Genomic DNA, 23,205 nt, shown 5'->3' on the forward strand with positions numbered 1-23,205 from the left:
GTACACCTTCTATGTGATTTAGTTACTATTAAAAGATGAGCCAGTGTGCTAGACATGCACAGGACTGTGACATTATGGTCTTACAAATAATTAGCTCAGTTTAGAGTGGAAACTGGTTCCTGATGGAGAAAAGCACAGATCCTGGTTGTCCCAGTGCAGTACAGTGGGGGGGTAGGGGGGAAGGAAATGTTGTGTAGAAGTGGGAGATCTCAGAGCATTTATTTTCCTAGCTGCAATAAACGGCCCTACTACAATAATGAATGTGTTGGATGGAAAGTCTTTCATTTCTGAGTACAGGTGAGTGGTGGAGTTGTAGAAAGTAACTGTCTGTTCTCTAGTCTAGAAGGCAGACCTATAAACTGCAGGGGCAAATTATTCAGGGGGATGTCTTATATCAAACCATCATTCTTGTTTTTAATCAACAATTAAATAAGTTTAGCTGCATATTTAAATCACAACCAGTTTAAGTTCCCAGGATAACAGAGGGGTTATGCTCATTTAGCACAAGGAAAATTTTTATACAATAATTTCAGGAAACTTCTTTCACATACAGAGTCCTGCATTAAGTAGAGAGACTGTGGTATGAGTGCTACCCGGCCTGATTTCTGCATGCAGTGAACTGGCATCACCTTCTTTCTGTGTGCAAATCCACACACAAAAGGATGTTTCAAATCACAGCTGTTGCGAGTGCCCTCTTTTATTTTAAGAAAATTTTAATAATCTTTTATTTAAGAAAATAAAAATAAAAAAAATCTGAAGTACTTCCATTTTCATTTATTTACATGTTAAGTAATTGTAAAGCATTTAAGCAAGTGGTTTTCTTTCAATTGAGTCTCAAAATTACAAGTTTTCTTTTCATTGCAGAAGCATCAAAGATCTTCGTCATTTATTCCATAAAAATCTAACCCTTTATCCTTGGTTAAATTTTTACTTGGGATACTTTTGTCCAACAACTGCACCTCAAACATACCTATATGTAAATTGTTCATAAAAAATGAAAGAACGTTTTGGGATGAAGGATACTTTTTGTAGAGTACATAATGCACTGTAACTAGGGTTTTGAATGTTGTTTGTCTTATGTTTTAACATAATATTTAGAAATATCATTTCCCTGAAATGGCAGTGTCATGAAGTGGTTTGATTAGTAGTATGTTTTGAGCAAAAATATGATTTCTTGTACATCCTGGAAGTTTTAATGCTGGCTAATATCTGAAAATAAATGCTTGAAGTCACTAGACTGGTAAAATATATAAACTGTTTTTTTATGACCTTGAGTTGACTGACGTAGTATCAGTGGGAGCATATTTTGAATTACAAAAAAAACAACACAACAGACTCTTAAAGAGAGTGTTTGTTTGTACAGAGGAAATCTGCTGGGATTTCTTTTTTCAAATGCTGACAGGTAGAAGGAGGGTCTTCATTAGAAGAAATTTTGAAGAGAGAAATAAAAGGGAAGGAGCAAAAGAAGAGAGACATGAAGGCTAGATGCTGAATTCAGAAAGAGAAGGATGCAAATTGTGAGGGGGGAAAAAATGATACAGGCGAAAACACATGAAAAACTAGCAAATAAGATTAAGGCAAAGAGCAGAACAAGCCAAAGTAAAAGCCTAAGAAGTAGTGCTGGAATTAGGCCAGTGCTGAGCTGTGGCAGTTCACAAAAGAGCCTTGATAGGTCTCATAACAAGTGTCAGACTAATTGAAATTTGTTGCTTTCTAATTCTGATGGTCAAATTCCAGTACAGATGAGTGAAGTATTCAAAAAAGCACAGAACAAGGAAAAGCTCTCCAGCATAGCCAGGAAAATAATTACTTAAATATAATTAAATGTACAAGGAGAAGCTCTAAGTTTTTCTCTTTCTTTCCAGCACCTGGTAAACTAACACAAAGCTATCCCTGACACTGAACATAAATGGAATTCAATCAGGTTCCAACTTTGAAAAGGAGGACTGAGGAGACTTCTTAAATGTAAGTCATTTGGGTATGAATATATATTTTTAAGAAATTCTTCCTGGGTTCTAAGCATAAATGTTATGATTTGGGGAGGAATAATCTCTATCATTGTATATAACTAAATGGTTGAATCTACATTTTAAATGCAAAGCTTAGAGCAGGCTGACCCACAAGATAATGACTGATACTTCCTTAAGAAGTAAATTCTTAGAGGGTCTCCCATAATTGTCATTAACAATAATATAGAAGTAGAAGATATTTATGATGCAAGGTCTGCTGCTGGCCATTTATACCAGGAGAAGGTCTGATCCTTCTTGTCTATTTTTTCATTAAATCATTGCAGGGAATAGATGAGACAAAGAATTCTTGATTTTATCCAAAGCAGAATCTCCTTTTTTGTAAATTAAGTTAATAAATGTTTAAAAGCAAAATACAATTTTAAGCACTAGACTGTATGAAATTGTTTAAATAGCCATTTTTTACAGTGAATACCTAGCATCATGGAAAAGTAATTACATAGAGTAAAAGATATGCCCAGTATTTTTCATTTAAGGTGGGAAGTGCCTGTCAGTACACCTAAAATTTATGGGACATAATTCTTGCTTTCTACTCATACCAATTTAAAGGAGAGGCAACTCTGCTGACGTAATGCTGATATAAAATCTACTGAAGATCTGTCCAACTGTGAGGGACTTGATTCAGCCAAGTGTATGAACACATGCTTGCATTTGTTCCTACTGTTAGCATATGCTTTAATATTCTGTTGTTGCACTCTTACACATGATTTGTCTGTTATAGCATAGTCCAGAAACTAAAAAATAAGCAATCTCTGACTGTATCCAGAGGTGTAGGTTGTATAAGTAAATGTGTTCCCATTAACTTCTAGGCCCTAGAAGTGGAATAAGACTCTGTCCCAGGTTGCTCCTCAAAGCTATTGTCTTTCCTGGGCACAGAGAAATCTTGCTGCAGCTTTGCAGGAGGATGTATGAATCTCAAATTCCTTTGGAATCATGTTTCATACTTGCAAAAACCTAAATACTTTGTTAATGTATTTAGATATTGTAGTGATTGGAACCTTAGAACTACATAAGATAGACAGGTATAAGGATTCTAGATGCATCTTTTGTAAATTTTAATATAGATTTCGCATTTTCCAGTGATGAAAACAATTAATCTGTGGAAAGACAAAACTGTCTAGTATCGCTTGTTGAGGGTGTTACTGTATATTTCCTGTAAGATAAATCTTAATCAGTTTAACATCTGTAGCAACAAGCTTTGTCACTTGACAAGCACATTTATTTTGTATCTTCTCCTTTTCTTGCAAGTCCCACAGCCCAACTATTAGAAATCATCATGCTGTATTTTTCGTGCAATCAGAGAAATCCTTTCCGAAGATAGCATCAGGATGCGATATCATTTAAGCTGGTCTAATAGGGAGAGAGATTTGATGCTCAGTTGTTTTCTCTGATGCACAATTGTTTGTTTCCAAATACATAAGTTTTGCATTTATTTTAAGTTTTGGAGAAAAGTATGGGAACTGGGAAAACAATTTCCTTGCTTGATTGGTTTTTCTTCATCTAGAGCTAAAAAAAAAAAATCTCTGTCACTACTGACAGTTATACTAACTAGGCTCGACCTTGTTTTTGTTTTCTGTTTGCAGTACTGAATGTCTTCAATGCACACCTTTTCCCAAAATTGTGCATAATCAAATTATTCAGTCTAGATAATTATATTAATTGGTCAACTTCCTGTTTGTCCTTGGTTTCGGACAGTGATTTAACTTGTAAGGGCATTGGTGAAAGAGAGTGGTGAGAGTAACTCTCCTCAGTGAGGTGTGATCTGGCCTGTAACACCACGTCACCGATGTTTCCTCATGAAACGAATCAACTCTCAGCAGCAAGTGGTCACTGCATAAAGTAGGAATCTTTTGCCAAATGATAGCAAATTCAATTCTGATCATCTCCCAGTACCAGTAAGTTTTCTGATCAGTTCTGGTACAGAGTAGTACCTTTAAATGACACTTTGTTGTTCCAACACATTCCCATTGCCATTGAAAGTCTCTCTGAGTTAGTCTTTACTGTACATCCTTGAACTCTTTTAAAAAATTCCAAACTTAAACCTGCTTTAAACTGGAATCTTAGGTTGTGCTGCACAACTGTTGGTAATGAGAAAGGATTCAGGTGTTTTATTACTTCTAAAATGAACCTACTATATTTTTGAAAGGAAAAGTTGCACTGCCAAATAAACGATCATTTAATCTCTCACAGTCAATTTCCCAAATGTATGTATGAACTCTTCAGCCAACATATTTTTTTCTTGCATGTTATCCTAATACTAATGACAAAGAGGTACTTTATAAATGTTCAGTGTGTGGTGACAAATAGTATATTTTATAAATTAATTTCAAGTTAATGCTAAATTATTATGGAATTACATACTACATACACTTTACTACCAAAAGAGTTCATCATGATTAATGTTATTACAGTGAACACCAAAGGAATTAATAATGATTTGCACTTATTATGGAGTGGTACCAATGTAGAGAAAAGAAGGTTAGTCTAATTAAATTCCAGAAACCACTTTAGGGCTCTGCTGCATTGTGGAGGCTGGTTTTTATGTTAATTAATTCTGTATGAAAGGTTACTGAAGTGTTCTAATATTGCACAAAGAGGTATCAGGAAATATTTTGGAGCTGTTATATTTTTGTCTAAGATTTCTGGATCAATCAAGATGGAGTTGTATCCATTATCAGCTCCTGCAGACTGCGTAAATGGTAATAAATAATAAGCAACTGAAGATTCTAAGAGTTCTTGAGTGATGAAGTTGAAGTGGGAGAAAGGTAGAGTTATATTCTGAGCAGATGTGATTGAAGGGGGATCAAAACTCAGACCCAGAAATCCATGATTTTATTGCAATAGGTAGAGTTACTGGGCAATGCATATATACGGACTTAACTCCCCTCCTGAATTACTACCCTCACACAAGTGCTAGATCAAACTTAGCTTAGATTTTACAGATGTGATTTCATGATGTCTTGGAGGTGTTGCAGTTGAAGGGTTGAAAAGAGTGTTTTTCTGCACATTGTTTTCTTTTTAGTTATTCTTATTTTGTGAGAAGAAAAAAAAAAGGTAGAAAGAATTTTTGGTAGTACTTTGACCTGCCTAATTTATTTGCAGAATCCCCTAGCTGCTATTGAGTAATACAGATATTTCAGACTCGGATTTAAACCAAGAAAAATATTTCTGAAGAAACAAATGAGAAAATTAACTTTGCTGCTGCTTCCACTAAAATTCTTGGAAATGTTTTTACTTCTACCCTTCTAATAGACCTGTTTGGAAATCCTTTTCAGGCTAGATTTTTCAAACCCCAATTCCCTTAAGCACATGCTTCATATGTTAGGCATGTGTTTAAATTCTCTTGATTTAGAGGCATGTACTCGAGGGCACTGCTGAATAAAGAATGGTACGAGCATGTACTTAAATGCTTTGCTGATCAAAGGAATAAACCTTTTCATTTGATCTATGCTTAATGTGAGTTAGATCTCATTTACCTGTTATCCAGTAGTCAAGAATATATAAGAATATACCAAATCTCTCTACTAAATATACCACTGTTGACTAAGCTGAATTCTGTTCGTTGTTGAACTAAAAAAGGCTATATAATACACCATGTTTCTACGTGTATTTTTTAATATATTTTATGATGTAAGTTGTAAATTACATTTTCAAGTTCTACGATCTCACTGCAGATAAAAAGTGGGGGATTTCAAGACAGTAAAAATCAGAGGAGGGGAGAGGGTTTTTTTTGTTTCATTCATATATTCATTGTAACACAAGAATGATTCAATATGTTTTATGTTCTTAATATTTTTCTTTCTATATGCCATGCGCTATGCAATACATCTCTTCCTCCTTACACTAACAATTTATATTCAGGATACTCTAATGAAGTACATCTTGAGTCTCCTTTTCATGGCTAATGAGGAGACAACAAGAATTTGACTAATACTAGTACAATTACTGGAGCAGTGAAGCGTGCATCTCTGATTAGACGTGATAATTTGCAAGGCTGGGCTCTTCACATTAAGTTTGCAAACAGTTTAAAAATCACTTCCTCTATTTATCCAGCTAATCTCTGTTTAATGACTCCAGGCCTGACAAAAGAAAGTGAAAATATCTCTTAAAATCCTATACTTCATTTATGAAGCTTGTATATAGAGCAGCAGTGTAATTTATAGCAAATCATTTCCAGAAGACTGTTTGATGAAGCCCTGCAGCTGACTTTTCACAATGTGCTGGTATTTGTATTCATCCTGTAATACTTCAGGGTTTCCTTTATAGAGGGATATTTTTCTCTTTGTCCAGATTTAGACATATTTCTACAGATTTTTGTCTCTTTTGTTTGATTTCTTTTCTTTCTAATTCAGCTTCTGAATTCAATTTGCTATTATTTATAGAGGCTTGAAATTTTTGCCTTTTTTTTTTTTTTTTTTTTTTTTTTTTTTTCCTTCAGAGGAACATGTTAGAATTGACTGATGGTAGTGCTCAGCTCAGGAGATCTTCATCAGTCAGCACCACCATGAGCGGTCAGGTTTTAATGAGAATATGGCATGTATCAATTCAGATCTTGGGAAAAAAATCCTTCTTCTGAGTCTAGTTTTCACTATTCGGATTTGAAACAGAGTTGCCTGAAACCACAGCATCTCAGGTTAGAACTGAAGATTTTAATTACTCAAATGGAAAAAAGCTTTTTCTGTCAGCAGGTGGCACTCCTCCTGAATGAGGAGAAAGAACATGCAGCTTTAAACGGACAGCTAGCTGCATCAGAGGAGCATAAAATGGGCAGCTGCATGTAAAATTGCATACCAGAAAGCATCATTGATAAAAACAATGCTTCCTGGGTGTAATCACAAAGAAAGATCAGGCAGTAACTGTTCTAAAGGGTGCGACTGAGTTGTTTGATCTCATGAATGAACTGTCAGCTGCTTTCCTGCCTCGCAGATTGAGGGCCCACAGTGCTGACTTCATACTACATGGTGACACTATCAGATTGTAATTTCTTTCAGGAGTCTCTATAAATTAGTAAAACCAGGTGCAGCATAGGGATACAGTTCTAGGAAGCAATAAAAGATTCAGGTTTGTGCCTCACATACACCTTTTCTGGAATATAAAAGCTGGTACACAGAGTGATCAAATGTTGAGTCTGTTGTTCAGCGTATATTTAGTTGCCTGTATGGCTTTCAGAGAACCTGATCAAATGTGTCGTGTTAAAGATACATTGGCCCTGGGGTTTCACTGTCTATTTTACTTAGAGGCACCTAATGGTTTTTGTTTCCACTGAAAAGTGGCAGCTGTTACAGGGATTGGCTGGGACAGACAGAAAATGTACATGAGTTTCCTTCTGTCCCTGTGGATGTTATCTGTGTCAGGGAGAAGTGGGTTCCTAGGGAAGTTTAGAAAGACTGCACAGAAAAGACATCCTTAAATAAAGGGTATCTGCATCTTCTTCCTTTTCCACGTAAAAAGGAGGAGATAAAAATAAAGAACTGTTTTTATCACCTCTCAGGGGTTGGCAGTTTCTGAAACCACGCTGCAAAATCCCAGTAGTGAACATCCCCCTGAGGGTTGGGATGGAAGGGTGGAGGCAGTGCAAAATGACATCACTTTCTAGCTGTTACTAATGTGCTGGAAGCTGGCCAATACAGTTTCAAAAATGGAAAAAGCAGATAAAGATTTCTCTTCATTCTACTCTGCAGTCTCCGCTGGTGGTCTTAGTAGGAAGAACTGTCTGATTTCCCTTTCCTCCATTACAAAGTAACAAAGTTAAGGATCAGAAGGTGACGTTTGAATATCTGTCATCCCTTTATATGATTAGTAATGTTATTTTTGAAAATGAGGCTCACGCTTCTTAAAGGTGAAGGAACTGAGGAAGCCATTTTCCCTGGGGGGAAACTAAGAAGAAAGCAGCACTACATTCAAAACTAGCAGTAAGAGTGGCTTGCTTGCAACTTTCTTTTTCCCAGTGCTATGAGAGCTGTAGTTTTTAAATTGCTGCATGTGCTCTATATAACTGACATAATTTTGTAGTAATGATAAATTTCCTGCTCATAATGACAACAGCAGTGCTGGGAAAGAAATATCTGTTTTTTCTCTTGCTTGATAGCTTGGGAAGTACTTATCCCACTCGTGGCTGTAGATGAGGGCATTGCACTGCTGTTCTCGTGCCATTTGGATTCTGCCTGTGATTACTGCAAAGTTTCCTCACTGCTACTTAATAAGTAACCCCTAACTAATGCCAGGTACAGCTTGTAGCCTCCAAGGCTGTCATAGCATCATATAATGGTCTGGATTGAAAAGGACCTCAAAGTTCAGCTAGTTTCAACCCCCTTGCCATAGGTAGGTCTGCCAACCACTAGACCAGGCTGCCCAGGATGTCCATGAAGTTTTGAAGAATACAGAGCTGCCTTTTCCTCTTCCATGTGCCTTATATCAGGATGCTGAACCTAAATTTTGTGGAATTCATACCAAAGATTTAAACTTGAAAAAGATGACAGCATTTCAAAGGCACACTCACATTTTATCACAAAGGTTAAGTCATTTTCTAACATATTACAGCAGTTGGTAGACACACAAAAAATAAAAATAAAAGTACATAGGTACTTCTAAATATTCTCGTAATAAAAACCTAAGTTTCTACTGACAGTTTCTTAAAATGTGTATATAACAAACCTTTCCTTAAAATAGGTTGTCATTGTCATTATCTACATGGTAGAATGTCATTCCCTGCCCTAACTCTGAAAGCATTCAAGGCCAGGCTGGATGAGGCTCTGGGCAGCTCTAGGCAGTGGCTGGTGACCCTGCCTATGGTGGAAGGTTAAAACTAGATCCTTATGGTCCTTGCCAACACAGGCCATTCTATGATTCTTTGACTGAAAGCATGCAAAGAGAGACTGTGCCTTTATCTTTCACCCAGTATTCCTGGTTTCTTTGCACTAGTGTTTTTGCTCAGTGTCTCTACTCTGTTGCAAACCAGTGAGAAAAATCTGTATCCTGATCAGCCACCTTAAATTCTTTTATAAACTACCTTCAGGGTTGTCCATGATGGCATCTAGCCAGGTACCATGCTCCACTGCACATCTGTATCACCTTTCCCTTCTGAGAATGCTCACATGGTAGGATTCATATATCCCAGAGTATGTTCAGGAGGAAGAAATGGTTCTGTGCTTAAGGCATTAGCATGGATCTTTAGAAATCTGAGATCAGAGACTGAGCCACCTGTCCCAGAATATGTGGAAAAACCTATTTGGTAAATGGGAATAGTGTCAGAACTGCCTGTATAGAAATATTTCCTACTTACTTTTCACATGCATCGTGGACTCTCTACATAGTTGATGGTGAAGTAATCACAGAAATAATGTTTGTCCCAAGAAAATTGTTCTTCCATGAGAGGAATGTTGAAATAAGATTCACTACTCCACTGGGAAGCTATGGGATTCCAAGATTAGTCAGTCCCTCAGGTTATTTCCATTTCTGAATTGTTTAAATTCTGATTTCCAAAAGAGAGAAGGTTTTTAAAAGCATCTTTGCTTCTTTTCCCTTTTTGAATAAGGCATGCTAGTGAATAAAGTTCTTAATCACATTAAATAAAAATAAAATTAAATAAAAGTATGCATGGAAAGCAGAGTTCATATTAATATGCTCACTGGTGCAAGTGGAAAAACAAGTATCATTTAAATTTGTACTCAAGTAAAAGATCTACATGGGATAGCATTTTGTGAAAGCCTAACTGCTTGAGAAAAAATCATCTTTCAGAGTTCTTGGCATTTCAGACGCTAGAGAATCCCCCCCTCAGCTAGTTTCTGTCCTTTGCGAGTTATCTGTTTTCAGACAAGCAATATTAGAAGGATGTTTTTTTCCAACTAACACTTAACTGTGTGTTTAATTAGGGTGAGCTCACACTGCAATAATATTCAGTTAAAAGTCAGTCAACTAGAAACCAGTGGAAACCAGATGTGGTTAGCTCCAGCACTCACAGAACAAGTTGTTCTCTGCAGAATCCTTGCGACTTCTTCCACACATCTGAGCTGTGTGCTCAGATTTTTCTATTTCAAATAACTCATAGAATCCATGCAGATTTAAGACCAACTGATGTGCAATCACAGTCATCCTCAAGCAGGAAATAAATAGGGATTGAGTTATTTCTCAGATTACTGTTTAGAAAAGGGCCTTAAAGAGTAGCATCCCTTTCCACTTAGTTCTTACTTAAGCAGTTAGTCTGAAGCTTGTATTGTCTGATTGGAGATCATTCACAGGATATCTCAGTACCTTCATTTTTGTTACTTTTGCTACCTTTGTGCGAAGTCTGTGCTATTTTACCACGAATTAGAGTGTCCTCAGGGTATCTTGCAGTGCATTTTATGGTGCTTTTTTTCTTTTTTCTCTTCTTCTCTCTTCTCTCTTTTTTTTTTTTTTTTTCCTATATCAGTCTTTTTTTACCTGTGTGAATACTTACAAACTTAGATTCAGTTACCATTTCAGTTTCCTGTACTCCTTGCCTAAACCTAGAATTTAAAGTGCCCTGAAATATTCACCTAGGATATTCCTTATGGAGCTGAATCTTCATAGTTCGTCTTTGTAGAGATTTGCAGCACTTTCCATAAAATAGAGTGGTATTACAAGTCAATGTAACTACTGCATATATAGCCAATTATCAGCCTTGTTCTTCTCTATACATTTGGATGTGGTATGGGCAGGTACAAAAATAATTTCTTTTCATTTCCAGAGAGATCTTAGCCTATATGATTTACTATACCACAGATAGATTTGGGGCCTAATAGCTGCTTTTGAGCTGCAAAGCCCTGGCTTATAACTACTGGCATTTGGAAATGCACTGCTGTTGAAAATGTGCAAAATGTTCCGTGTTGACAGAATGCAAAGTCTAGCTACAAAAAAAAAAAAAAAAAAAAAAAAAAAAACACTTATATTGTAAGGGAGCACATCTTCAAGCACATGTACACAATAGAAGGGCTGTTCTGGCATCTGCTGTTCTCTTAATGCATGAGGGGGATTTATTTTTGTGCGTAATTTCCATTAACCCCAAAATAAGAGTTCCTCACTGTAGAAATTTAGATTAGGATTTTTGGTCACAAAACTTAAAGCAATTAACTCATTCATGAATCAAGAATTTTAATTCAGATCACCAGGGTTGAAAAACAAGTGTGTTATTCATGTGTAGAATTAAGACCTTTTTCTAGCCCTTTCTACTTAATATTCATTCATAGAAGGGTTTGTTTTAGACCAACTGCGGCAGAAGAAAACACTGCACTCAGATTTGATATTCTGTGAGTCAGTGGAAGTTGGTAACATACAGCTATATTTATCTTGTCCTGTCATTTCAAATGTACCTTATCCACACTATGGAATCATTTCTTATAGATGCTAGCAGAAGTGTTTCCCATCTCAAGCCTAATTTTTTTTTTAAGGCAGAATTGTTTATTTTAGACAGGTTGTTTCATACCCTGTTCAGAAATGAAATGTTTACTTTGTGTATGGACTTTGACAGAAATGAAGAAAAATCTTGTCCATTTTCCTCAGTTGTCCTTACCTCATATGAAAGAAAACATTTACAGCTGTCTCTAGTGTCCTCCAATGCAATAATTTTTCTCAGAGCTAGACTGATCCCCAAAACCTGCTGACACAGCCATTTGCTTTCTATGTTACTGTTATCTCTGACACAGGGAAAACAAGTCCGGTCTCTAAGTTTCCATTATGCCCAGTACATCATTACAAACAAACTCATATCTTGCTACTTTTGCTATTCAAAAATGCAGCAAATATTTTTATTGGCACAGAAATGAATAATTTTCAAATCACTACAGGGAGCTATACACATAGATGTTACTGATAATCAACAAGATTTGTGCTCATTAGAAAATTCCTTAAACAATTACTTTATTATATTACTCTAAAAGAAATATCCAGTATTGGATGAGTTATTTTCCTCTATCTCTCTTTATGTCATCGGGCTTATCTTTCCTTGGAGATAAAGATACAGGACAGTGCTATTCTATTGACATATGCAATCATTGTAAACTTGATTTCAATAGTTTGAAACTCAATTGCAGCTCTAATAACCTTTTTTAAGGAGTCAGCATGAAATGAATATGCTACAGGCTACACAAAAACAAATATAAAACAAATGTGAAAAGTTAATTAATACCTCTTCGTGAAGTACTTCTAAAAAAACCAGGAAACTGTTCTCAAGTCGTTAAAGCAAGGAGGTTAAACTCTGTAAACCTTATGAAGTTCTTTTTATCTTGGAAAAAAATCTTATCTGGAAACAGTGTTGTGGTGAGGTATGTTTGTTTGTTTAGGGTCAAGAAAATGCAAATGATCATGGATTTGAGATATGTTAAACTGCAGAAACGCATTCTAACTTCACAAAAAAAAAAAAAAAAAAAAAGTAAAGATTCTTCTCTATGATATGAAAACACAAAGGTTTAAACACTTCTTTGGGACACTAAACAGTACGACAAGAAAGTGTAGCAATTGTTAACAGGAAACAAGGTCTTAATGATCAGAAAAAAACACAGTATATTTTCTGGAGGACATCCAGACTTTTGAGGGGGAAGACTTCACAAGTTTTTCCACTGAGTCAGATAATAGCTTTAAATATCAATCATTGCAGGAACAGGGGAAAAGGTTTGACATATGAAATAGAAAAAAAACTCCATTCTAAATAACCTGCAGCAGAGAAAACCAGTATCCATGTCTAACACCTCTAGTAGCAGCTGCAGTATGTGACTGCAAATCCAGGCGTGTAGCCATGCACAGCTAAACCAGGTGTTTCTAAGGGAAAAAAAGGATTCCACTAGTCAAATACTGTGAGTTGATGTCAATAGTGCCTGTACCCTCAGAAGATCAGAATTAGACTTTAAGCATTCATTATATTTTGTTAAATTGAAGAATGTAACTGTAATCCCAATGGTAAAAATTTTATTATTTCCTGTGTATCTAGGGTTTTATCCCATTATGTGTTGACCTCACTCACATAATTGGCAAGAGGGTATTCCATTAAAAGTAAAAGCTTTTTTATTTCATTTTCTCTACATAGTTCAATTTTTAAAGTCCATCGTCTGAGTGACCAAGCATTTTCTAGGTTCACTAACTTTCCATATATCATAGCTTCATTGCTCTGAATTCAAACTATGATTTTTTCTATTTATTTACTTAAATAAATGACCAGTCCTTTCTTACTTCAACTATTTGTCCTTCAAGCTTGTATGTATGTCAGAATAAGCTACAGCTTTCAGGTGTCAGTAAAAGCATTGTGTACTGGATATAAATATGTATCTGGTACTACCAGATGGGAGCACAAAGTATTTTTATATTCAGGTTCTTCTCTATTTTTTCTTAATTAGCATTTGAGTATGTGATATCCCTACAAGATAAAGCTAGCTGAATTTTAATCCAATTTTCTGTGGACAAATGCATAGTGAAAATTTTGTCAGAATAACAACTTGCACTACTTGTTGATAACTTGGCTAGGTTGTTGATGGAAGAACAGTAGAGCTGTAGCTATTACGTCACTCTTAGATGTTTCAGTACAGAGGTAACAGGAAAATGCTAACACAGCGTCTAATCAAAATGATACATTGCGATGTAAAACTCAGTGTTCAACTTCCACGGAAAAGCTAGTGATTGAATTTATCCTTACAGCGGAAAGACTATGGACTATGGGTTCTGTAGGTCCTCTGCTCTGAAAAACAGATCGACTCATATCAGAGAGGTCTGCTGCAATAAATGTCTTCTTAGATGTATACTCTTAGTAGGCAGGTAATAGTCTTTTCAGTGTCTTTCAGTCAGCGGTGTGAGAGCAACTTGTAAATTGCTCTGAATCATGCCATGGCCAGAGGATGTTGAAACTCTGTGTTGGGGAGTTCTAGACATTGTCTGCATGCTCTCCTTCCAGCTGCAGAGTCTAAGTGCAACTCTGTCTGTACAGTGGACTTTGTTTAAAGCAGTTATTAAATGAGAAATTAAATGATTGCAAAAGTATCATTCAAAAATAAATTGAGAGGAACAGATGTGCTTAATTTTTGTGGTGGTGTTTTAGTTCTTTTTTTTGGTTTGGTGGTTTATTGTTGTTTTGTTTTTTTTTTCAAAGTTTAAAATAACCAGAAATATTAATTAGAAAAGTAAATTATAATCATGAGAAAATTTGAGCACTTTAAGGATGAACAGAACCTGTAGCTACATAGTATCTATTAATATAATTGAAAGCTGTAGAAATTTTGTATTCTACTTAGGAAATTCTCAGTTCTGGAATCTTTCCTGTCTAAAATGGTTCTGTGCCCTGGTTGGTTCAGTAGACTAGTGGTGTTTCAAAGGATTTTTAAAAATTTTCTATCTGTGTTTTCAGCTTTGTTTAATTAGAGAATGTATTTCAGTGTGTCTGTGAAATAACCATACTTATCAATACAATAGCCTTATTAAAACTTTTATGGCCTGTGGAAATTTTATGCTTGCATTAATTCTCGGAATGGACAATCATAATGAGACAGGGCTTAAGTGTTCATGTATCATAAAATTCATAACTTATTTTGGCATGATGAATTGAAAATAAGGAACATTCACTACAGATAAAATTTTGAGAATCTGAACTTTCTATGCTTCTGAATAATTATTTACGATATATCTAACATTTTGCACAGGTGAACACAGATCAAATCAGTTCTCAGAAGATATAATCAAACATTCCACATTAAAAACAATCTCTTTTGAAGAACTTTCTGATTACTGAAAACTTTCGTCCTGACTCCATTTTCTCATCTGTTTCTGTTAAAGCATTTCATTCATATATAAACTTTCCTATGCCCTGTTTTTATGACTAATACATGAGAGTACTGTCACATACTTTCACATACTTGTATGTGTAAAGTGAAGATACAATCTAGTGACATATTTATTAAGTGGGTTTCACAGAGCACAGCTGTACCTGTTAGAAAGAGCATGCTTTTGAGGAAAAAGGCATTTATAGTTATAAATTAGTTTACTGGTCAGTAGTTATTTGTGTGAAAGGTGCAAACCACTATCTGATCCTGGTCTTAATTAAATCTAGGAAGCAGAACACTAGATGTGTTCACTAGATGTCTCATAAATTCATTGCATGAACTGAAATATATTTAATACAAGTATTGTACAACGTATACGTAAAAGACAAAACGTTTGTGCTGGAACTGCTGAAATATTAAATCAGATGTATGTGGCTTTAGCTTCGGATCCATCCTGACAGATTATAGGGAGACCTTTATCTTACTTATATATATGGTTCATGGAGGAAACTAAGATGAAAGTGAAAGGTGTTTTAGACAAAAGGAGTTTCCTTATAGATACAAATGCCAGAAGACAGTTTGTCCATGGAGAAGTATCTTCTTAGTACTTGTTTAGTTTATGCAAGTCTGATAAAACCCTTCTGGACTTAAGACCAGAGAAGCCAAAGGCATGCCCTCCACGCCACCTCAGAAAAGGCTGTCTTGACAGGACTTACCTTTGGAAAATTGGATTTTGCTGGAAAAATAAAACACAAAACATTCTCACTAAGTAGATTACTCCAAGGTTGGATTTATGTCCTTGATCTGCCTCTGGGTTTGCATTGCCAGAAACTCCAAACTCTGTCCTGAGCAGAAAGCCCCCACAGAATTATCAGCAAGTTCAGTCTTCTGGCATGATGCCTAGCAGCCAGGAAAACAAACTAGAGCCCTGGCTCTACCATTGCCCTGCTTCCTGCCTCAAAGCACAGGTGAGGACTTGAAAAGTTGGGAATAGCCTCTGACTTGAAGATAGACCTCTCTGAAGATCTGCCTAGAATCCATCTGTCTTAAGAATCACAAAGCTTGTAGAAAATGACAGACAAGTGCAGCTACAAAAACCTGAGAACTTATTTTCTGTGGAAACAACACGTTTTTTGGTAACATCCTGTCAACTCAAATATATCCAAACACATTGTCTAGAACAGGCATATTTCCTGGGATTTGGAAGCTACTTTTTGAGTAGTTCCTGTTACAGCCATAGTCATAATTTTTACTGTGGTTTTTATTGTCCTGCTTCACTTTTCCAGATCAGCATGGTGAATGGGTTTTTTTGTTTGGTTGTTGTTTTTTGTTTTTTGTTTTTTATTTTTTTTCCCAGAACTGAAGTCTCTTTAGAGCAGAGACCAAGTATAGAAATAGTCACAGGCCAGGCAAAACCAGTAAGAGAGAAAAATGCCTTTCGTAACATCTTAACATGCACAGAAGAAAATTCACACCTCTCTTTGGAAACGTTTTTTTGTTCTGAAATAAGAGGTGGAAAGATAGAGAAAAAAACATTCTAGCCATTATAGGCTTGTCTTCTGTGTGAGTTCCCTTGGACTTTTAGCCAACATTTTGCACATGTTTCTGTGGTAGATCTATAACTTTAACTTGCATAGTTGGGGTATGCCTACATTCTGTAATATATAGGAGAAGTCATCACCTGAGTGGAAAGGCCTTGATCCAAAGCGTGTTGATGATGATGGAATCACTCCCACTGATTCTACAGAGTATCAGATTGGTCCTTAGATAAGCATAACCATCAGTTTTAATATTTTTAAGAACATACTAGTTCAATTATGGAGAAAAAAGTGCTATATGGTTTGATAAATAGAATGCTTTCCAATTTGTCAAGCTACTGGCCAGCTGCTGAACTCTCTCACTCTTAATCTAACAGGAAGTGTGAAAAGAACAAAGGAAGCGGGGAGCACTAAGAAAGGAAAATCATCAAAACTTAAACACATACATGCTGCCTTTGAACTACTAGTGCATTTTCCCTATTAAAATTAGGTAGCTGCCAGCATTTCATGTTTTCATTGCATAAGCTCTAGCAAATGGGGAGATGCTGAGATGCTCCCTGCACATTCAGATAAACTGTACACATTTGGAAGTAATTGAAATGGAGAGAAGGCGGAGTTCTTTATTGGCATTTACTGATATGATCTGGTTTATATTAGGATGGAATTTCTGAGATTGAGAATGTATTGCTCTAACAAACAGTGGTTGCTATAGGAAATCTATAATCATTTGTATTATTCTACTTGTACAAAAAAGACATGCATGCTGATGATTTGCTGGGATTTGAGTATGCTGGGAAAGTTAACAGATTCTAAGAGTGTTATACTTGTTATTTCATATCTTGCGTTTGTCTTCTTTACCCTTGCCATTGTGATAATTATGTCTAATCCTTGGAATTCGTGTGGGCTGCAATCTGCCACCAGTTCTCCATTTTGTATTTTCTATCTTCAGTTCTATCTAGAACGAGATGATGATTGGAACGGCCAACATAGATTTACTAAGGGCAAACAGCCTGACAAGCCTGACAGCCTGGTAGGATGGAAAAACTGATTCTGTGGATCAGGATTGGCGTGGATGGCTTCCATCCTGTCTCTCTCACAAATATAAGGGTAAGAAACAAAATTCTATGAAGAGACAAAGTAATATTGCTGGATATTTTAAGTTTCCAGTTTATTCAGAAAATAATCTGGAAGGCATTTGTAAAGCATCTGTAGTGCTTCTACATGTCTGTAGTTCCTACTAATAGTTTGGTTTTCCTCTGCCTTCAACTGGATGTAAGGGTAGATGAGGCTGCTGTGTTGCACCTTTCTGATGCATCAGGCAACAATTACTATCTTGTTTTCCAAAGACTAGCAGATTTGAAGGCTTTGGTTCCAAAACTATCCCCATCTCAACAGCTTTGGCATGTTGCATGTGTTCACTGAATGCTATGATTTATTTAATAACTTTGTCTCTTGAAGACTTGATCACTGAGCCAGTCGGTATATAGTAACTGTGTACACTGAAATTCCCTGCATTTCCATAGTTGTGTGGTATTGATGACAGGCAAAATAATAGTAATACCAAAGCCAACATAGAATAAATAGAAAAGCTTAGGCTCAGAATACATGTTAAAATTACCGTGCAGAAAAACTAAAAATATGCTACTATCAGTAGCTCCTAAGAGTATAAAGCATTTGGATTTTGGCTACCTTTTCAAACATGCAGTTGTCAAAATTGCAAGCACATTCATGATGTTCAAATTGGATTTACTGTTGCAGACATTGCTTCATGGATGCAATCCTTCTCTTCCCCGCCACCATGCAAAATCAGATGATTCTAAGAAAACTTGAAATCAGACTCAAAGAGCAACTGAGGCCATTTTCCTTGCGCTGAAACTGTGACAAAAAGGTGGAGGGCATGTAAAATGGAGGTGGCAGTGCTGATCTTCCACTAACATCTGGTCATTAATTCCATCTTTAGAGACTTCCAAAATGCTGGCAAACACAGCTCCAGCTGGCATGGGGACTGTTCCTTCTCCAAGAGCAGGTAAATAGGCCAGATGGTCCCTAATTTTACTACTGTTTCTAGTATGGATGATGAGCCTTGATCCCTACTGAGCAATATGCCTTCCAGACGCTGAACATTTTTATTCACCTTTTGGCCACATGGAAATAACGTAATTATTAGAAGAGTAGTAAAATGATTAGGTAATTTGAGAGTGAGAAGCAAACAAAAGGCAGCAATGGTAACCTTGCTTTTCCTCTTTCAGAATGGTAAAGTCTAGAAATCCTTTCCAAAAAACTGCATTTCCATTTGTTTGCTGTAAACCAAAATTGTTTAACTTTTAGGAAAGAACTGGAAGAAACTGTTTTGTCTTATCCACTTGTTTTCTTTTCAGAAAAGGAACACAAAACATGCAAGAAACCCTCCCCTCCTCCAAATCCTTTCAAGTAATCTCTAGAACTCTTGTGCTGAGATATGCATTAGGAAACTGGGGGGATCCAAATTCAAATCCTTCATCATTTTCAGTAGTTACTGGAGGAGATTTTTGCCATGGCTACATGCAGCATGAAAACTTCTAATGATGTGGGATGATGAGATTTGGAGACTCTTGAGTTGGAACCTGAGGCACTATTCAGCCAGTGATTATGCAATTGTTGCGTAATATGGAGAGTGCTTGCATGAATAATCTTATTAACATGAGAGTTTCACAATCAGGCCCTTGTGGAATATTGCGCTGTTCAAAATCATCTGTATTTATGGTGGAAAAATCAGCTAAATAACCATTAAAAAAAAAAAGAAAAAGTGGTCTCATAAAGATAGCCTTTCACAGCAGGGATTAGAACATTAGAAAAAAGAATAGAGGAACATATTTTTTCAATTTAGATCTAGTAGGAAGGGTTGGTTTTAATAGTTCCGCTTGAGAAAAGGAAAAGATGAGGAAAAGGTATAGATGACTACTATTAATTATCATTAATTTGCCATATCTGAAACTGTGAACACTGGAATATACAAATGGATATAGGAAAGGGAAGAAATTCAAGTCTCCTGAAGAATTTGAAAATCTTTATTTGCAAATTATATAAAGTGCCAGAGGCAGCACATGCGAAAGGATTCCCAAACATTTGCCAATTCTTTGTGCCAATACAAGAGCAATAACTGGAGCAGCAGGTGCAGCCGCTGTGTTCTCTCTATAAACCCTGTGGCTGGGAGTAAGCCCTTCTGCTGGTGCTCTTGCAGGAGCCCAGGCTGCCATGGAGCCGGTTTCTGTCACAGCATGTCAGGCAGAGCAGCAAAACTGGAATGGCCATGCAAGTGGCTGGAAAAACAAAATTATTTTGCCTTGTGGTTTGTTTGTGCTAAGTGCAAGGACACACACTGAGCACGTGCTTGTGCCAAGAGTGGATCCAGGTTGATCTCTGGCTGCTTGCAGGGTGAAAGTTGCACTCTTGGCTGCAGAATTTGCATGCCACCTCCTTCACCTTTGCCAAATACAGAGCAGCTGATTGTTCCTAAGGTACCTCTGCACAAACATAAAAGCAGCAGCAGCAGCAGCAAGGCTGGTGCTGGCAGTGCTATGGAAAATAAGTCACTGAATATCCTATATATTAAATTTAAACTATATGCCAAAGCAGAAATAAACCTCTGTTAGGCTGGGCTTTTTCTTTGCACCTCCTAAAGGTTTAAGGCTATGGAAAACGATGGGTCTATAAAGATGACTCTTCAGGCATCAGGGACAAGGCAGAGTGGCAGCTAAAGTTTAAGTTGAGCTAATGTTGCCAGAAAGAATTTGAATGCTTCGGTGCTGATAGCTAAAGAATTTGTACAGTCATCTGTGCAAAACGTCTGAGAAAAACTATAGCTAGCTGAGGAAAGTCGTCTGGTTTTATCTCATGCCACAGCATTTAAAAAAGCAAATCTGATGCCCTAAACACCAATAGCTGCAGAACGCTGGAGCCTTTCAAAGCCAGTTTGCTTCTAGCTGGATTTATTCATTAGGTTTGTAAATCTTTTGGCATGCCAGAACTTCTTACTTTTTCCAGACCAAATAGAACTGATAGAAGACAAAGAAAAATACTATTTTTATGATTGTTCCTATGTGACAATCCAAGATTAATTCTAGTCTGGAGAATAATCATTGGGCAGTCTTCCCTGTTCTGGGTTTTTCTGATCCTGTGCATAACAGCAGTCATCCAGTAGTTTTCTGCATTTGTTGGTTTCTTGGATATACGTAATACAGCTGAATGTAGCAGTGATTTTGAGGTTTTATTTCCATGGGAAGATAGGTCTGGAGAACGTCTTGAAAATACAGTTTATTTTTTGCTACCCAGCACACTTTCTTAGTGCTTTCTAGGGTACAAATAGAGTTCCCAAGGTGCTCTAGGAAATAAATCTGAAAGGGCTATTAACAGCATATCCCTCTACTTTAAAATATATTTATATTAGTGTGTGACAATTTGTATGTTCATTTGGGAAGAGAATGAATAACTGAAGAATGGGCAAATCTCTACTAATATCAGTGCAGTTGCACTCATTTACTATATGACAAAATGTCTCAATATGATTATCTAAATATACGATCAAAGCCCAGCAGGGACGTAGATTGTTGCATCAATGTAAAGTAGAACAAAAAGTAAAAATGAAAGTTTCTAATATATACCAATGTGTTCATCTACATCTGCTGTTCTTTCAGTTCTGTTTTTGTTTTGGTTTTGTTGATGTGATAAGCAGGGTGCTGTCCCAGCGTGAGGTGAAGCATTGCACTGAGTGGGAGAGTTTCCTCATAGTCATAGGGATTACTTCTTTTGCTTTCATTCAAGTACAAGATGTCGTAATGCAGGGCTGTAGCTGCTGGATGAGCAGCAGTGAAACCTAATATCCAAGATTACATTATCCATTTTTTGTTCCATGTCTGCAAGGCTCTGCATTTGGCTTACCAGAGGCAAGTGGCTATTATTCTAGGTGCTTTAGCATGCTAGTTTCTAGACCTGTCTGCCTACATCTCTGAGGCAGAGCTTGCTTTTACACTGTGCCTGTCACTGTGCCTCCTGCAATGAAAGCAGCCCTCTTGTAGCTGCTATTTTGTGCCCCTTCCCTGCAGCACCAATTAGAATGACTGCAGTCATTGCCAGGAAGAAATACTTACCAAATAAACCAAATCCCATGGGTATTTAAAAAATACAAACTTGACAAGGCCAAAAATTTCCAACCTCGCCCTTGACTCAGTGAATGAAAGCTGACCTCTGCCTTCTACGGTCAATTATTTTCCAGATTGTCACAATATCCAGGAGCCTCAGCATTTCTCTCGGCTGCTGGTCCGAGCAAGAAGGAGAGAGACAAGCATGAAATACTCTTTCAGTGCCCTTGTAAAATGTAGGTGTAATGTAGACATGTATCTCTACGAGAGGACAGACTAGAACCTCTTGTCCCTTTTCAGCAAAATAAAGTTTCATTGCATCCTTTTCCTGCCAATAAGGCATTTTAACATCTGGTTTTACATAAGAGAGAGAAGCATTTTGTTCTTTTAGTTCTCAGTAGTACAGTGGGTAGAAAGAAAAATCTTCCTGTGGTAGTGTGTGTATGTAAAATACAAACCAAAGTTCAGAACAATGTATTGCATCTTTGTCTTAGAGAATCATCACCCAAACCTTTCAGATGGGTCTTATAAAGTTGCAAGAATGGGCAGCTGAATACTGAATGAATATTTCTCACCACTGTTAGTCCTTGCTGCTCTAGTAACAGAGAAGTGGGGTGCAGTGGGAGACTGCAGAATATGGGGGCAGAACAGAAGGGCCCCTTGCACAGTGAAGCAGGACACTGCAAATTCTGCAGAACAGCTTCTTCTCCCTCCTCTGCTTGGTTTCCCTAGAGTTCAGATTGATTGACAATGGGTATAAATCTTTGGCTAATGAAAATAATGGCACACAGGAAAGGCTACCTTCCGTATTGGAGCTTCAGGAGCAAGGTGACTGAAGTTATGCATTGCAAAAATGTACCTTGAAACACTATTATAAAAATTTACTATTCAGGGCAAATTTCTATCATAGCAATTCTGGTTATGGTGACTAACAGAAACATCTTAATTTTCCTTAAAGTCCATAAGAATGTTACAATATCTGTCTCAAAATTTCCCTCCTAGCCTGTCCCACAGGTTCTCCATGTTCAAACTACCTTAATTCTTTGGTGCCTGAGCACTTTATGAAGTACAGTTTGATAATTTTATTTCTCTGTCATATTTGTTGATTGCTTTTTGAGGATGGATAATGATTTTTCAGATATCACATAGTTTGAATAAGAACATAAATGGCTAATCAATCTTTAAAAAGAAAAAGACACAACAAGAATAATAAATGGTGGGCTATATTGCTCACAGGCATGGTATTAAGATGTTTACAAGGCAAGTAAGAATGAGAGAATCTGAGATATTGCCTATGAGTTATGGAAACATCAATCGTCCTGTTTTTAAGCTGAAAGGCTTTAGAAGTGCACTGCTATTTCACCTGTGTGTGATTTGAGCTGGGCTGGGTCTTTCACTTCTTGCTGGCTATGCACCTGGGGAAAAACAATGAAAGAAAGGGCTCCTCAGATGAGGCAGGTTTGATCTGTGATTTGTAGTGTAGAACGCTACTTTCTGTGGATAGTGATGACTGCTAACAGAGGCTGACAGGAAGTTTTTCCAATGAAGTTTTTGGTTTCATATATTTAGAAGCAACTTAGTTACAGTAAAATCTCCAGAACTAACTGCATTTAACTGATTTGACAGTATATGGGAGTCTAATACAAATTAATTCTTTATGGTTAAATGGTGTAAAATGTGGATTGCTTCTACTATACTAACAGTTAAATTCTTTAAGATCCTGAAAGATAAGCTCAGAGAACTGATTTCTGCATATGTCTGTCAG

This window comes from Tympanuchus pallidicinctus, unplaced genomic scaffold (assembly GCF_026119805.1).
Source record: "Tympanuchus pallidicinctus isolate F22 unplaced genomic scaffold, pur_lepc_1.0 scaffold16, whole genome shotgun sequence".
Classification (NCBI taxonomy): domain Eukaryota; kingdom Metazoa; phylum Chordata; class Aves; order Galliformes; family Phasianidae; genus Tympanuchus; species Tympanuchus pallidicinctus.